Source organism: Ovis aries, chromosome 17 (genome assembly GCF_016772045.2).
Source record: "Ovis aries strain OAR_USU_Benz2616 breed Rambouillet chromosome 17, ARS-UI_Ramb_v3.0, whole genome shotgun sequence".
Taxonomy (NCBI): Eukaryota; Metazoa; Chordata; class Mammalia; order Artiodactyla; family Bovidae; genus Ovis; species Ovis aries.
The window spans coordinates 64587956-64605455 of record NC_056070.1 but is presented as its reverse complement, the minus strand read 5'-3'; positions in this window follow the sequence as shown (position 1 = coordinate 64605455).

The window sequence follows — 17500 nt, the reverse complement described above, 5'->3', positions numbered from 1 at the left end:
AACAACCATGAAAAAGTATTTGTCCCCTAGCAGAGCTGGAAAAATTACATGAGATAATACATGTAAAGCAGTTAGCAGTGTGCATCAGACATAGTGAGGGCTATTTCAGCCTTAGCTATTCTCGTCACTGCTATTTTAAATGCTGTAATGGAGACAAATTGATGAAGGGGTAAAGAATGAGGAGGAAATGCATTTAGTTAGGGTGATCATGAAAAGCTTCGCCAAAAATTTCCTTTCAGCTGAACTCTGAAGGATGAAGCAGATGGGTCAAAAACCTAGAAGAAAGAGGGAACAGCAAGTGCAAAGGTCCTGAGGTGAGACAGAGTCGGATGCTTCTGAAAAACTGACAGAATGGACAGGAGGGGCTGTGGATGGAACACAGTCAGTTCCTCCACCTCAGGGCCCTTTTCACATGCTGTTTCTTCCCAAAACACTTCTCCCCTCCCTGTCAAAACCCTCGCCTCCAGTTCAAACCCTTTCACCAACTGAACTCCTACTTAAACTACATTTGCCAGCTCAGAAGTCACTTCCTCACAGAAGCCTTCCTTGATTTCCCAAAGCAGGTCATAATTATGTTATATCTATATTAGTTTGCATGGGCTATAACCCCAAACTTGATGGCTTCAAACAGTAGAAATTCAATCACTCACAGTCCTGGAGGGCAGAAGTCTGAGATCAAGGTGTCAGCAGGGCCCTGACCTCTCTGAGTCTCTAGGCAAGAATTCTCGCCTGCCTCTCCCAGCTTCTGGTGGTTCCCAGTGTCCTTCGGACTCTGCCTGCATCCCTCCACCCTCTGTCCCTACCCTCACGTGCCCTCCTCCCCTTCTCTCATGCTGTCTCTGAAATAGTTACTTATGTATTTATTTAGTTGGCTGTCCCGTGTCCCAGCTGCGGCATTCAGAACCTTTAGTTGTGGCATGACACCTCTTAGTTGCCGCATGTACACAACTAGTTCCTAGTTGTGTACTTTCCTAGGCAGGGAACTAGATGTCTAGGAAACGAACCTGGGTCGCATTGGGAGCTGAGAGTCTTAGCCACTAGACCACCAGGGTAGTCCCTCCCCTTCTCTCTTTTAAGGTCACTTGTCATTGGATTTTAAGACCCACCTGGAAAATCCAGGAAAATCTCATCTCAAGATCTTTAACCTGATTCCATCTGCTAAGACCCCTATTTTCTTCCCCTCAAATAAATTCTCCTTCAGAGCTTCCTGGGGTTAGGATGTGGACATATCTTTGTGGGGTCCCCTATTCAACCCACTCTTCCTTTCCAGATCATCCGGAATGTCCTCTCACTCCCTTAACCACGGTTTGCACTGGTGTGTTTATTTGTGGAATCATTTGGCTGTGCCAATGAAGAAGCTGCAGGCAACAAGAGAGCAGGTCTCCCAATCTGTGCTGCTCATCCTCCGCAGCTACCTGCCGGGGGTAGCTGAACCACGGGCCGCTGAGCCCCCCAGCTCCTGGCGGATGCTTTTGTCAAGGACCCAGGCCAGAAGCCATCAGCAAGGTCTCCAGCCCGCACCAGGCTTAAAACTTTACAGCCTCATAAATCCCATGGCTGGCGGCATGATTAGGATTGAGTCAAAAATGCAAGAAATTTAATTTCCCGATGCTCAGCCTATAGTGCCTTGTAATCTCACCCCCCAAACCAATAGCCATAATTGTTTGATAACCCCACCATCCGGGTTCCCATTTCCCAGAAATGGTTCCTGGGCCCAGGGAAATAGCCACACTCAGCCCCAGCTCAATGGGACTTGAGCATTGCGATTCATATTTGGTAGAGTCCTTCTTAACAGCCTGGGCTCTTTGCGGCCGTATCAATACCGAAGACGTTCACCCAGCCGGTGCAGCCAGCAGCAGTGGGTTCAAACAACACGAGGTCAAGGAAGGTGACGGTGGGTTTCGTGGCGCTTCAGGCTCTCCTCGCACACCCGTGTCCTGGATCCCACTTGACCATGGCGTTGGGTCAGTGAGAAGAGTGAAGCAAGAGCTGCTAGCTCCGTCTAACGGAAAGTGAAGCCCAGAAGGGGAACCCTGCCAACTCAGGGAGCTCATCAAAGCCCTAGGACCCCACCCCACATAGCACATTCAAGGAGCAAGCAGCAGCATTCCCCAAGCACACGCCAGGTCAGAATGGCCTCCCACTTCCCATCACGCTGCCTGAAATGCCAGCAGAGAGACCCATTTCTCTGTCTCTGTGTCTCCAAGATGCGTCTGTGACAAACGCATAAAGCCGGGGAGGAATTACAGCTGGGCTTGTTTGTAGAGGGGCACAGCTAGAGAGGTAGTGAGCTATCATTGGGTAGCTGTACAGATAGGGAAACTGAGGCCAGGAATGGAACCGTGACCGACTTTTCTACTTTTACAGGGGGATTTGCCGACCGCAGCCTGATCACAGAGATGACTTGTTTTGGGAATGACATCCAAAGGGAAACAGGAGCCCGGGGTCAGAGGGTGCCAACTTCCCCAGTTTGCCTGAACTTGGATAAGCCAGCAGGAACCATGTGGACCACAATGTGACCCATACTCTAGACCAGACCCCGCTTCCAGTAAGCAACTAAAGGTTTCAGCAAGCCTTAGTCACTCTCACTGGTGAGAAGGGAAGAGAACCTCGTATTTTGCCCTTAAGAAATAGGTGTTGACATGTCTTTGCGTTATTAGAAAAAAATGCCCAGCCAAAAAATAAACCACCACTTTTATTTACAGTGTATTTCCCAGAACTCAGAGAAACACCATGCTTTTCTGCATAGACCTCAGACCAAAGCATCATTTATCACAATACATCATACTTTATAGTGCATAAAACTCTCCCTACCTTATTAAAAAAAAAACCTACAAGGAATTGCTCACTCTTTACATAAATTACTTAAGAGCACCCTGGTTGAACACATCATTTTGAAAGGATTTCCGTTACTGGGAAGAGCTGTGTCTACCAGTGGTGGTCTTTGCAGAGGCTTGGGGACCAATTAAAATGGGTACGAGAGAAGGAACAAACCATGCTGTGAGAAACAACCCATCCTAGATCAGCCCAGAACAGAATGTGTTGTTCTAAGCACAAAATAAGCCAACTTCTTATTGAATTCAGTCTTTCAAGGTGAGTGACAAATAGGAGCAGTGTTCTTGAATACCTAAGGGCAAGGACTGTATCTAGTTTCGTTCATCACTGTATTCCTGCCACTTTACAGATACTCAATAAATATGAGCTGAAGAAAGAGGGAGGGAGTCTGCACAGAGTGCAAATATAGCTGTTATCTGCTGCTGTAGTAATGCTGTGTAACAAACATCCCCAAACCCCAGTGGTTGAAAACAACGACACTTCCTGTTACTGCTCACAAGTCTGCAGGTTGGCTAGCAGGTTTGACCTCAGCCGACCTCACCCATATGTCTGGTGGTCAACTGGTTGTTGGCCTCAGTTGGTACAACCCGGCTCTCTCCCACGTGCCTCTCACATGCACGTCCCTTTCACATTCTGGCCTGGGCACATTTTCCAGCTAGCCCAGACATGTTCTCACGGTGACAGGAGCCCATCAGAGCCATGGAGACAGGTAAGCACTTTTTCCAGTCTGCTTTTGCATTTTGCTTGCTAACATACCTGCCAGTGCAGGAGATACAGGTTCGATCCCTGGGTAGGGAAGATTCCGCTGAAGAAAGAAATGGTGACCCACTCCAGTATTCTTGCCTGGAAAATCCCTTGGACAGAGGAACCTGGCGGGCTACAGGCCACGCGGGGTCGCAAAGTGTGGGACACGACTTAGCAACTACACAGCAACAAATGCTAGCACGCTGCTGGCCAAAGAAAGTCATATGGTCCAGATCCAGAGCGGGAGGGGACCGAGCTTCATAAATGAACTTCATAAACACAGGGAGAACGTTAACTGGGACCATCAGTGCAACCAGCCGACCGCAGTAACGGTGCCTGATCCCTGCAGCCCCCACCTCACCCACATGCAGTAATCTTACTCTCATTAGGAAATAGAAAAAAAAACTAAAAATAGAAATAGAAAACAAGACTGTACTGATCCTAAGCCCCCCACCCTGCCCTGTGTGCACAGAGGAAGGAGAACAGAACTAGAAGACACCATCCGCAAACCAAGGAGAAGGCTGTCACCAGAAGCCAGCCCTGTCAGCACCCAGAGCTTGGATTTCCAGCCTCCAGAACCGTGAGTAAGACGCGTTTCTGTTGTTTAAGCTCCCCTCCCCTCCCCCACCCCCACCAGTCTGTGTCTTTTGTCACAGCAGCCCTGGCAAACTAACATAATCCACAATTCCATTCGATTTAGAACACTGAACAGAGGCGTGAAACAGAGAAACCCTTAACCCAGAGAAGGGCAAACAATCTGCGCGTGTGTCGTATTTTACGATTTGCCAAGCCCTGGGCGGCTGGGGAGAGGGACAAATGCTGCCTCCATTTCTCAGATGAGAAGACTGGGGCTGAGAGAGGCTCAGAGACTTGCCTGAGGTCACACAGTGACGAGAGAACACCAGGTCAGTCTGGGATTTTGAGAGCAGCCTTTCCAGTATGTCCCAGCATCTCCCACCTTCAGCCGGGTCTGTACCGGAGGAGGTGGGGCCCTGCTTCCATCCAGTGAGATCCACCAGCCAGCCCGGGCCTCTTCTTTGCAGCCCCACCCTCAGCTGCTGGAGGCTCTCCCCTGGTGCTTGCAGGGGCCAGCACTGCCTGAGCGCTTCTCCCAGGAAGCCCTTAGCTGATGACTGTCAGGGCCGTCTGTGTGACTGTGCCCAGAGATAAATCTGGGAAGCCCAGCTCTCTTCCTGGGACGTCACTCACCCGCCCGGGCTCCCCCACGGATCGGGCTGAGGCTTCCCTCCCCGGGGCTTTGCTGAGGCTGTACCTTGTCTGGCGTCCTTCCTGTCCCCGCCCTGCCTCGCTCACTCCCCTGAGACACACAGATCCTTGTCTCTGGGCCTTCTGGAAAGCCCAGCCCAAGACCAAGTCCCCTTGGCTTGATTGCCACTTGGGCGCAAGAGCTGGACTTGGGCCCCAGTCGTTGTTTTGTATATAGGTTCATGTGTATTATTTTTTTAGATTCCACACATAGGTGATATCACAGAGTATCTGTCTCTGTCTGACTTGTTTCACTCAGCCTCTACTAACCTTTAGGGCCATCCGTGTTGCTGCAAATGGCAACATTCCATTCTTTTCTGCGGCTGAGTAATATTCCATTGAATATACACAGATCACATTTTCTTAAGCCAGTCGTCTGCTGATGAGCACTTGGGTTGCTTTCCCGTATCTTTTCAAATTTGTTTTCACTTTTTTCCTGGATGCATATCCGGGATTGGAATTGCTGCTTCATATGGTAATTCTGCTTTTAGTTTTTTTAAGGACGCTCCAAGCTGTTTTCCATGGTGGCTGCACCAGTTAACATTCCCAGAAACAGTGTACAAGGGTTCCCTTTCCTCCACATCCTCTCCAACACATATTATTTCCTTGGAAGAAATATCTATATAGGTCTTCTGCTCATTTCTTGATTGAGTTATTTGAGATTTTTGATACTGAACTGTTTGTATTAATGTATTTTGGAAATTAATACCCTCTCAGTTGCGTTGTTTGTAAATATTTTCTCCCATTCTGTAGGGTTTTTTTTTTTTCATTTTGTTGATTGTTTCTTCTTTAATTTTTATTTATTCGGCTGTGCCAGGTCTTAGTTGTGGCATGCGGGATCTGGTTCCCTGACCAGTCCGATTAGATTGCATCTGTTCATTTTTGTTTTTATTTCTTTTGTCTTGGGAGACTGATCTAAGGAAATATTGCTACGATTTACATCAAAAGAATGTCTTGCCTCTGTCCTCTCCTAGTTTTGTGGTGTTGTCTAACATTAAGGTCTTTAAACCATTTTAAGTTTGCTTTCGTGTACAGTGCAGGGGAATATTCACATTTCACTGTGGTCCAGTAGCTTTCCCAGCACCACTTGTAGAAGAGGTTGTCTCTTCTCCATTGCATATTCTTGCTGCCTTTGTTAACTGCCTGTAGGTGCATGGATTTATCTCTGGGCACAGTCACACAGAGGGTAGCCTGCACTCGATCCCCCAGGGAGGTCTGGGGACACTGCAGCTGCCCCATCTTAGAGCTGACCAGGCCAGAGGCGAGGGAGCTGAAGTATTTACGCTCCACTCCTGGACACCACACCCCTGCGTCATTGACTAAGGGCTGCCCAGGGGTAGGGAAACTTAAGTCCCCGGCAGAACGGATTCTGGCAGCATGAGGCTGGTATGCCAGTAAAGAGCTCAGGTGCTGGTCGTTGGAGACTTTTGGAAGGCAGTGCATCTGAAAACAGGAAACCGGCCCCGGAGGTGCACAGGGCCCTGACTGTGATGGCTGCGGAGGCATCAGGAAACGTGCACAGGGGTTCTGGGGTTGGCGGCGATTGGGGTTGGTTGGGGGGACTTGGCATATGACACCCAAGGACCCAGGATGCTAAACACTATACGATGTCCGTCCTAGTCCCACACAGTGAAATGTCATTTCACTCCAAAGGTCAGCCTCGCAGATGAACACATATTTACTTCCAACCCCTCATTTGACAGATGGAGAAACTGAGGCCCAGAGAGGGAAAGTGACTTGCCCAAGGGCACACTGCCATGAAAGATGCAAAGCTGGGGAACCGAACTCTAACTCGCTTCCCAGTAGCCCTCGAGTCTTCATTCCTCCTGAAACGTAAAAGAGAACATTCTAAACCCCACATGCAGAAATCCCTGCTGGAATTCTCGCAGGGGCAGCCAACCCCTTGTCCTGCCTGGGCGCAGTGAGGAGAAACTAAACTTGAAGACCTCAGAAGCTAGTGCCCAAAGCAGATGTGCAAACACAGATAAGGGAGACAGAGCTTCCACCAGACAAATTCACACCCTGCTCAGTTTAGACATTAAAATGAACTAACTTAATTTCATGCCATATGCAAATCCTTACCAGCTGTCGGCTCTGTAATCACAGGAGACTTAATGTAATAACTAAACAAGAACAAAAATGCAGCGAATGCAGGCTCTGGGCAAGTCCATTGACAGCGGGTTTTATGTTCCTGGAAGCTAAGCAAGCACACAGCATTCATGGGGGACAGCTGGAAGCAGCGACGTGCCCAAACTCCTGCCGTCTCTTTCAAAACAGTGCCTGCAACGCTAAAATAGTGGCCGAAGACTGGTCTGGCCGCTGTGTACCCTGAGCCCTCGTAGACCGTGAACATCCCCATCAAGATCTCACGGATGCTCTCCCGTTGTCAAGGTTCAGCGCAGTCCAGCCATCCAGACCGAGGGCTCAGAGGAAACAAAAGTTGCCTCAGGTTCAGTGGATTTGAGTCCTACCTCCTTCCCCCCTTCACCAAAGGGACAGGAAGATGGCTGCTGGGGGCTGGGGGCAGGGCAGCTGGGCTTCCTGCCCAAGGACCCCGGTTCCTCTGGCTGTCCCAGCTCATAATCATTATCGCCAACATTAATCAAATGCTCACCGTGGGCCAAAAGCCAAGCACACTTCCTGTGCACGGCCTCCATGTTCCCCAAAGCACGGAGGATGATTTAAGGTCATTTGTTCATTTATTCATTCAACAAACCTTTACTACGCATCTGCAGTGTACCAGGCACTGGGCTGGAGGTCTGTCAGAAAGCAAAATACGCAAAAATCCTGGCCTTGTTTAAGAAGCTTAATTTCTGGGACAATCACTTTTTAAGTATCATTATAGTGTATGTTAGGGAAAACCCCTTTGAACCCCGTGATGTCACCAATATCATTGCCTTAGGATGAAACTCTGTGTTTAAAGGATGATTTAAAGAGACATGTTGGAAGAGGTCCAATGGTTAAGACTCTGCCTTCCACTGCACAGGGTGTGGGTTCAATCCCCGGTCAGGGAACTAAGATCCCGCATTTCATGGGGTACAGTCAAAAACTGGAGGGGAAAAAAGTAAATCATAGAACAGATGATTCAAGATGGAAGGCAGGAGGAGAAGGGGGCGGCAGAGGATGAGATGGTTGGATAGCATCACTGACTCAGTGGACATGAATTTGAGCAAACTCCAGGAGATAGTGGAGGACAGGGGAGCCTGGCCTGCTGCCGTCCGTGGGTTCACAAGGAGCTGGACACGACTCAGTGACTAAACAACACTACAAAATCATAAAACAGATGATTCACAGATGGGCTAAAAGCATGATGAGGTTTTCTTTTCCAGTGTGTGTGTGTGTGTGTGTGTGTGTGTGTGCACGCTTAGTTGCTCAGTCGTGTCTGACTTTTGCAGCCCCATGGACTGTAGCCCACCAGGCTCCTTGTCCATGGGATTCTCCAAGCAAGAATACTGGAGTGCGTTGCAGTTCCTCCTCCAGGGGATCTTCCCAACCCAGGGATCAAACTCGAGTTTCTGGTATTTCCTGCACGGGCACACAAATTCTTTACCACTTAGCCACCTAGGATGCTGATTCTTTTCACATGCAATCCTGATATAGGTGTTATTGTTAGCCCCACTTTACAGCTAGAGAAACTGAGGCTCGGGCAGGTGGAGTCAGTCGCCTGAGTTGCATAGCTGGGACATGGTGGAGTTCAGATTTGAACTCAGGTCAGTGTTCAGAGTCAGTGTTTTATCCACCAGGCTGGGCCAAGGCCATCCATCTGTGGCCTGTGTCATTCTGACACTCAGCTCCCTGCTGCCAGCGACCAAAAGTCCCTTCACACGTGGCTTGTATCTCTCAAAGGGAAACTTCATGGACGAACATGAGGGCCAGGGTTGGCGGCCTCGGAAGAACCTGCCTCCTTCCATCCATCTCCAACCCCGGTGGCTAACTTGGCAGCTGTACCTCCAGACATAGCGAATTGTTCTTAAAGAGAATGGAGACGCCTTTGTCAGAGAAACCATGGAGAAGCTTAAGGAAGCAAAGAAGAATAAAAACGCTGAAAGGAGCCAGTCACAAAAGACCACATATTGTATGATTCCATTTCTAGGAATTGTCCAGAATGGAGAAATTTACACAGACAGAAAATAGATCACCGGGGCTGAGGAAGGACAGTGCGGGAGAAATGAGAGTGACTGCTGAAAGGGATGGGGGTTTCTTTTCAGGGGGAGTGATAAAAAGTCCTAAAATTGACTGTGGGGATGGCTTTACAATTCTGTGCTCAGCCACCTCTGACTCTTTGCAATCCGATGGACTATAACCCGCCAGGCTCCTCTGTCTAGGGGATTCTCCAGGCTAGAATATGGAGTGGGTTGCCGTGCCCTACCTCCAGGGATCTTCCCAACCCAGGGATTGAACCCAGGTCTCTGCATTGTGGGGATGGCTTTACAATTCTAAGTGTATTAAAAAACCATGGAATCGCATACATTTAAATGGGTGGACTGTGCTGTGCAAATTATATCTCAGAAAGCCTTTTTTTTTTTTTTTAAGTTGCCTTGGCTCTAAACTGATGCCTCTAATTCCTCTAAGAGTTCCAAACCCTCCACCGTCTCCCTGATTAGGGCTGCACTCATTTCACAGTAATTTTTAACAAGCATTTCCTCAACACCTGAAAAAGACGCTTTGATGTCCCTCCAAAGGCCTCCTAGGAATTCTTATCTAAAAGCTTGGCTTTCTTGGCTAGCAAGGGACCCATGTTAATTTCCATGTCAACACGTTACTATGGCAACAGGAAGCTTTCACCGAGAGCTTTTAGGATGCACCCAAAAGGCCTGCTTTCTGGACCCAGGTGGTCTGCAGCCTTCTGCCCAGCATCTCCCAGGCACCAGATGCCTAGCCGATGGACGCGGCAGGAAGGGCAACCTGGAATCAGGTGAGGCGGGGAAATCTGAGGATGCGGGCGGTGGCACCTCAGGGTCCACACTCCATGCTGGTTAGTGGTCACCCTGAGTCGCCAGCACCATGTGGGAAGAGGCGACGGTGCCAGCCGCAACTTTTAGAAGCTGTGGTCTAAAGCAGGGTCTCAAGTATCAGAGCCGGTCTCCACATCAACATGACCATGTTTTCAGGCAGGAGTAGGCAAGGCAGCTCCTGGGGCCAATGAGAGTGACATGGCTAGAAAGCTTTCATTAAGCAACTGGAGGAATGGCAGTTGGTAACTGGGAGCCCACTGTTCTCACAGGTGGAGAAACTCACACCTGCAAAGACTCCCTGCCCGGGGAACCTGCAGTCCAAGCTGCCGTGCTGTTGGGCAGACCTCTTGGGACCGAGGAGGGGCAGGGGCCGTGGGTGTAGGGTCAGCAGCTTCCCAGATGGTCCCCAGTGATTTCCACTTCTCCATTAACCTTAGGTAGTCCCCTCCCACACTTTTTACCAAGTTTGGTCTGTGTTGTGACCAATAGAGCCTGGCAGAAGTGACAGTGTGTGACTTCCGTTAAGCTGCTAAGTGTGGGGGCTATTTGTTATGGAGCAATGGATAACTGAGGTAGAACAGATCCAGATGCCCCTCGGATAGCCAGAGATTGTCTTGAGAATAAAAGATGGCTTTTGAAGAGTTTTCCCTCCCTGCTCCTCACTCCTTTTCCCAAAGTGCTTTGACCTGAGAAAGTGTTGTGTTGGCGGATAAGGAATCTAGAGACTTGGATATGTGTCAGGGCTCCGTCTTTCCCATCAGCCTCAGCTTCCACCATAAAATTGAGCAGTTCAAGTGTGACCTGTTGGCTCTGAAATTGTAGCGTCTCCTAGTGGTTAAAGGGCCTCCCTGGTGGTTCAGATGGTAAAGAGTCCGCCTGCAATGCGGGAGACCTGGGTTCGATCCGTGGCTTGGGAAGATCCCCTGGAGAAGGGAAGGGCCATCCAGTCCAGTCTTCTTGCTTGGAGAATCCCATGGACAGAGGAGCCTGGCGGGCTACCGGCTATGGGGTCCCAAAGAGTTGGACACAACTGAGCTACTTTCACTTCCACTTTTCACTGGTGGTTAAAACTGTAACTTCTAAGTCAGGAAGACTGCTTGAAAACTTTGACTCTGCCACATGCTTGCTGTGTGACCTCAGGCTAGTGCCCTAACGTCTCTGAGCCTCAGTTGCTCCTTCTATAAAGTGGGTTTAAGGATATCTACTTCATGGCATCATTACAAAACTCCATTAAAATAATACATATAAACTACTTAGCACACAGTAAGTGCTTAACGAATGGGAGTTGCCACTACTAATGATGAGATATTGTGACAGCTACAATTATTTCCTCTTCTAGTTAAGAGGAGATGATTGATGAGATGGTTGGATGGCATCACCGACTCGATGGACATGAGTTTGAGCAAGCTCTAAGAGTGGATGATGGACAGGGAAGCCTGGCGTGCTGCAGTCCATGGGGTCACAAAGAGCCGGACATGGCCGAGTGACTGAACTGAACTACTTAGGATGCAGAGAGTTTGAGTGGTTGCTTCTGGTGGGGGATAGGGGTAGGTACAGGGATTGGCAGCTTGAGAGGGAGTTCCAGTAATCTTCTCTATCTCTAAAGGAGCTTGCATTACACTAGAAATACACTAGTCGAAATCATCAATGGTAGGCCTAAAGATTTGTAATTTTATTGTATTTTTTAAGTAAGCAAATATTGAATCCTACATAATAATAAAAATCTGTTAAGAATTAAGGGGAGTTTTGGAGGACTTTATTGGTCTGCATATGAAAAAGCAGAGACATTACTTTGCCAACAAAGGTCCATCTAGTCAAGGCTATGGTTTTTCCAGTAGTCATGTATGGATGTGAGAGTTGGACTAAAAAGAAAGCTAAGTGACAAAGAATTGATGCTTTTGAACTGTGGTGTTGGAGAAGACTCTGGAGAGTCCCTTGGACTGCCAGGAGATCCAACCAGTCCATCCTAAAGGAAATCAGTCCTGAATATTCATTGGAAGGACTGATGCTGAAGCTGAAACTCCAATACTTTGGCCATCTGATGCGAAGAGCTGACTCGTTTGAAAAGACCCTGATGCTGGGAAAGATTGAAGGCCGGAGGAGAAGGGGTCAACAGAGGATGAGGTGATTGGATGGCATCACCAACTCAATGGACATGAGTTTGAGTGAAGTCCAGGAGCTGGTGATGGACAGGGAGGCCTGGCATGCTGCATCCATGGGGGTCGCAGAGTCAGACACAACTGAGCAGCTGAACTGAACTGACTGATCTGGAGCAGGCCAAGGTAGGGGTGCTATTTATTTATTTATTTATCTGGCTGTGCCAGGTCTTAGTTGCAGCATGTGGAATCTAGTGCCCTGACTAGGGATCGAACCCAGGCCCCCTCCACAGGGAGTGCAGAGTCTTAGCCACTGGACCACAGAGGCGTCCAGTCTTAGTAGGGGTACATCTTTAAAAGTTCCCCGGGTGATTCTTTGAGAAACTGCCAGAGAGAAACTTCAACACATGTGCCCTGAAAGTTATACAAGAATCACACTGCAGTGCCACTTGTAATGGGGAAAGGTTACTTGTGACAGCGAAAGATTAGAAGCAATCCAAGTACCCACGGATAGGTAAGTGGAAAATTGCTGAATATTATTTAGAAATACATATGTATGAATGAAGGCAAGAAGCCATGCATGAGTATAATAAGCTTTGAATTCAAGATAGTAGTTACCCCTGGGAGGGGAAGGGTGTGTGTGGGAGGGGCGCTTCCTTGGGGCTTTGTATGGTGCATTTGTAATACGACATGGTATTTCTTAAACTGGGTGGCAGGTATGCAGGTGCTTATTGTATTATCCATGCATTCTGGGTGCCTGAAATCTTTCTTAAACACAGATGGGCATAGAAAAATATCAAGGGCAATTGTGCATGAGTGATTTTCTTCTTATTGCTTTTAACTTTACCAATTTTCTTACCTACCATCTTCCTCCCTTTCTTTATTTTTTTTTAAAGTTTATTTATTTATTTTGGCTGCACCAGGTCTTAACTGCAGAATGTAGGGTCTTTCAATTATGACATGTGGGATCTAGCTCCTTAACAAGGGATCAAAACTGGGCCCCCTGCATTGGAAGCATGGAGTCTTAGCCACTGGACCACAGGGAAGTCTCTTCTCATTGTTGTTTATTTGTGCCTTCTGTTACATCTATAATAACCCCATCTTGCTTTTAAGAAATAATGTCATTGATTTGTTAACAAGAAAAAATAGGTTTAATTTTTTGAAAGTAGGACCTATGGCTTCCCCAAGTGACTTGCTCTGAGAATACTTCCTTGCATGTCTGAGATCCATTCAGTGGTGAAAATCAATCCGACACCCCATGACCTGAGATGCGTCCTAAATCCAGGGCATGAGCCATCAGCCCAGGGACACCTACACAGGGTCTTCAAACTCCTGTCTCTGGGGTAGGAGGGGAATGCCTCAGAAACTGGGCCTGACCACACTGAGCTTAATAAGAAGGACTGATCAGTACTCAGAGAGAAGGCCTGCTGAGGCCTCTTCAGCCTTAGGTTGTGTTAATCATCCAGTCATGCCCGACCCTTTACGACCCCATGGACTGTAGCTCGCCAGGCTCCTCTGTACACGGGATTCTCCAGGCAAGGATACTGGAGTGGGTTGCCATTTCCTTTTCCAGGGGATCTTCCCGACCCAGGGATTGAACCCAGGTCTCCTGCATTACAGAGTCTTTACCACCTGAGCTACAGGGAAATGAAAAAATCCAGGCAAAGGAGTAAGAGTGAGGAGAGTCCCAGCTCAAGAGAATTTTCTTTTAAATGAAGTTGAATCATCCGGATTTCACCTCTGCCAGGAGGAAGCATTTGACTGCTGTTTCTTAAAGATGCATAAGGGCTTTCTGGTTTGTTTTGCTTTGCATAATGGACACATCTCCCAGGCAGCCACTTCCCAGGTTCTTTGTCAAGAGTCAAGGTAAGCATTTAGAAAACCGCTCCGTGGACCACGGGGAGGCAATTTCCACCAAATACAGAGTGCTTAAGATGGAGAAAGCCCGCTTTTCAATACCGCTTCAGGGACCATATTTTGTGCACAGCTGAATGTAGACAGAAAATTGAGTGGGATCTCCTGACCGGGGATTGAATGGAAGAAGCGATGACAAGTGAGGTACTGCCCCCTGGTGTCCATAGACAGTAGTGCCTCCATTTGCTAAAAAGGTCTTGTGTGTTACCAGTAATTCTGTGTTCTCTACCACTATCTCCGCATACGTTTTAAAAGCCTACAACAGGGATTACAATCTGGCAGCCCTCTGTAGCCAGTGGGCAGACAGGCCAATTGTTTAAAACAAATAAGGACATTTTTATTTAAAATCTAGGCCTGATGTTTCTTTGGAGAAACTGGAAAAATCTGTCAACTTTTGGGCTGCACCCAGCATCATTAACATAGGCGAGATGGGATTTCCCTAGTGGCTAAGGCCCCAATGCAGGGGGCCTGGGGTTCAATCCCTGGTCAGGGAAGCAGAAGGCTAGAGCTGAGAACCGCTGCCCGCTTTGGACTACTGTTCTTTCTCCACACTCCCCACCTCTCCCTAGCATCTTACTCCCAGGCAGTATGTCTCATTATTGGTTCTTGAATGGCTTCCAGATTTGCTACCACATTCCTAGCTCATTAAAGAGTTTATACTTGGTGTTCCAAGGAAGGGAGAGAGGACGATGTCTTTAAAAGCAGGTGATTACATCCTCTTATGCCAGGCAGGGGATGGGGTTCACAAGCTCCATGATACCAGCTCAGCGACAGGGTCAGTGTCCTGCTCAAGGTCGTCCAGCCAGGACGTGGAGGACCCTGCACTTGAATACACACATCTGTCCAGCCCAGAGCCTCACCGCTTTCCACTCCATCTGCTGTCCTCCATAATTAGCTGGCCGAGAAGGCCCTCCTCTGGGGAGGGTTTCTTATAAGGACATCACTGCTTGCACCATCCAAAGTGAGATTCAGGGGGAGGTAATAATGTTTATGGCCTTTGTTCAAAAGAGAGAAACAAGAAATAACCACCATCCTGATTGTGTTTCCTAAACACTCCACGGTTTGTCCTGCTTCCGATATTTCTTGCTCAAGTCCACAAGATCTCTCAACCTCTGCTAAGTGCTCCGCCCCACGCCAAGGGCGGGGAGTTGGTGGAAACAGGGCCAGTTAGCAGATATAAACAGGGATGCAAAGGGCCAGGGTCAGAGCTGTTGGGTCCCTCAGCTTGCTGTGCCCCACTTTGTGACAGGGACCTGGACGCTTCCCACTATGCTCTGGGTCAATGGCTTCCCTAAACTAGAAACAGACTGACACCCACAAAAGGCCAGTGGGGTCTATCCCCACTGACCGGAGCAGCCAAAAGGGACGTCCTTGAGGCCAAGTCAGTTGCTTAATGCAACTCAGTTCCCAAGTAGTAAATAGAGCTGGGATTTGAACCCAGGGCTGGTGACTCCATTGGTGACACAACCACTGCTGGGAACTGGTTCCCCGGGGGGATGTGAGTCACAGAGGAAGGAGGTCGGATCTTAAAGGGTTCAGTTCAGTTCAGTCGCTCAGTCGTGTCCGACTCTCTGCAACCCCATGAATCGCAGCACACCAGGCCTCCCTGTCCATCACCAGCTCCCAGAGTTCACGCAGACTCACGTCCATCGATTCAGTGATGCCATCCAGCCATCTCATCCTCTGTCGTCCCCTTCTCCTCCTGCCCTCAATCCCTCCCAGCATCAGAGTCAACTCTTCGCATGAGGTGGCCAAAGTACTGGAGTTTCAGCTTTAGCATCATTCCTTCCAAAGAAATCCCAGGGTTGATCTCCTTCAGAATGGACTGGTTGGATCTCCTTGCAATCCAAGGGACTCTCAACAGTCTTCTCCAATACCACAGTTCAAAAGCATCAATTCTTTGGCGCTCAGCCTTCTTCACAAGTCTAGCTCTCACATTCATACATGACTACTGGGAAAACAATAGCCTTGACTAGATGGACCTTTGTTGGCAAATAATGTCTCTGCTTTTGAATATGCTGTCTAGGTTGGTCATAATTTTTCTTCCAAGGAGTAAGCATCTTTTAATTTCATGGCTGCAGTCACCATCTGCAGTGATTTTGGAGCCCAAAAAAATAAAGTCTGACCCTGTTTCCACTGTTTCCCCATCTATTTCCCATGAAGTGATGGGACCAGATGCCATGATCTTTGTTTTCTGAATGTTGAGCTTTAAGCCAACTTTTTCACTCTCCTCTTTCACTTTCATCAAGAGGCTGTTTAGTTCCTCTTCACTTTCTGCCTTAAGGGTGGTGTCATCTGCATATCTGAGGTTATTGATATTTCTCCTGGCAATCTTGATTCCAGCTTGTGTTTCTTCCAGCCCAGCGTTTCTCATGATGTACCCTGCATAGAAGTTAAATAAGCAGGGTAACAATATACAGCCTTGACGTACTCCTTTTCCTATTTGGAACCAGTCTGTTGTTCCATGTCCAGGTCTAACTGTTGCTTCCTGACCTGCATACAGATTTCTCAAGAGGCAGGTCAGGTGGTCTGGTATTCCCATCTCTTTCAGAATTTTCCACAGTTTATTGTGATCCACGCAGTCAAAGGCTTTGGCATAGTCAATAAAGCAGAAATAGATGTTTTCTGGAACTCTCTTGCTTTTTCCATGATCCAGCGGATGTTGGCAATTTGATCTCTGGTTCCTCTGCCTTTTCTAAAACCAGCTTGAATTTCAGGGAGTTCACGGTTCACGTATTGCTGAAGCCTGGCTGGAGAATTTTGAGCATTACTTTATTAGCATGTGAGATGAGTGCAATTGTGCGGTAGTTTGCGCATTCTTTGGCATTGCCTTTCTTTGGAATTGGAATGAAAACTGACCTTTTCCAGTCCTGTGGCCACTGCTGAGTTTTCCAAATTTGCTGCCATACTGAGTGCAGCACTTTCACAGCATCATCTTTCAGGATTCGAAACAGCTCAACTGGAATCCCATCACCTCCACTAGCTTTGTTCGTAGTGATGCTTTCTAAGGCCCACTTGACTTCACATTCCAGGATGTCTGGCTCTAGATGTGTGATCACACCATCGTGATTATCCGGGTCGTGAAGATCTTTTTTGTACAGTTCTTCCATGTATTCTTGCCACCTCTTCTTAATATCTTCTGCTTCTGTTAGGTCCATACCATTTCTGTCCTTTATCGAGCCCATCTTTGCATGAAATGTTCCCTTGGTATCTCTAATTTTCTTGAAGAGATCTCTAGTCTTTCCCATTCTGTTGTTTTCCTCTATTTCTTTGCATTGATCGCTGAAGAAGGCTTTCTTATCTTTTCTTGCTATTCTTTGGAACTCTGCATTCAGATGCTTATATCTTTCCTTTTCTCCTTTGCTTTTCGCCTCTCTTCTTTTCACAGCTATTTGTAAGGCCTCCCCAGACAGCCATTTTGCTTTCTTGCATTTCTTTTCCATGGGGATGGTCTTGATCCCTGTCTCCTGTACAATGTCATGAACCTCATTCCATAGTTCATCAGGCACTCTATCTATCAGATCTAGGCCCTTAAATCTATTTCTCACTTCCACTGCATAATCATAAGGGATTTGATTTAGGTTATACCTGAATGGTCTAGCGGTTTTCCCTACTTTCTTCAATTTCAGTCTGAATTTGCAATAAGGAGTTCATGATCTGAGCCACAGTCAGCTCCTGGTCTTGTTTTTG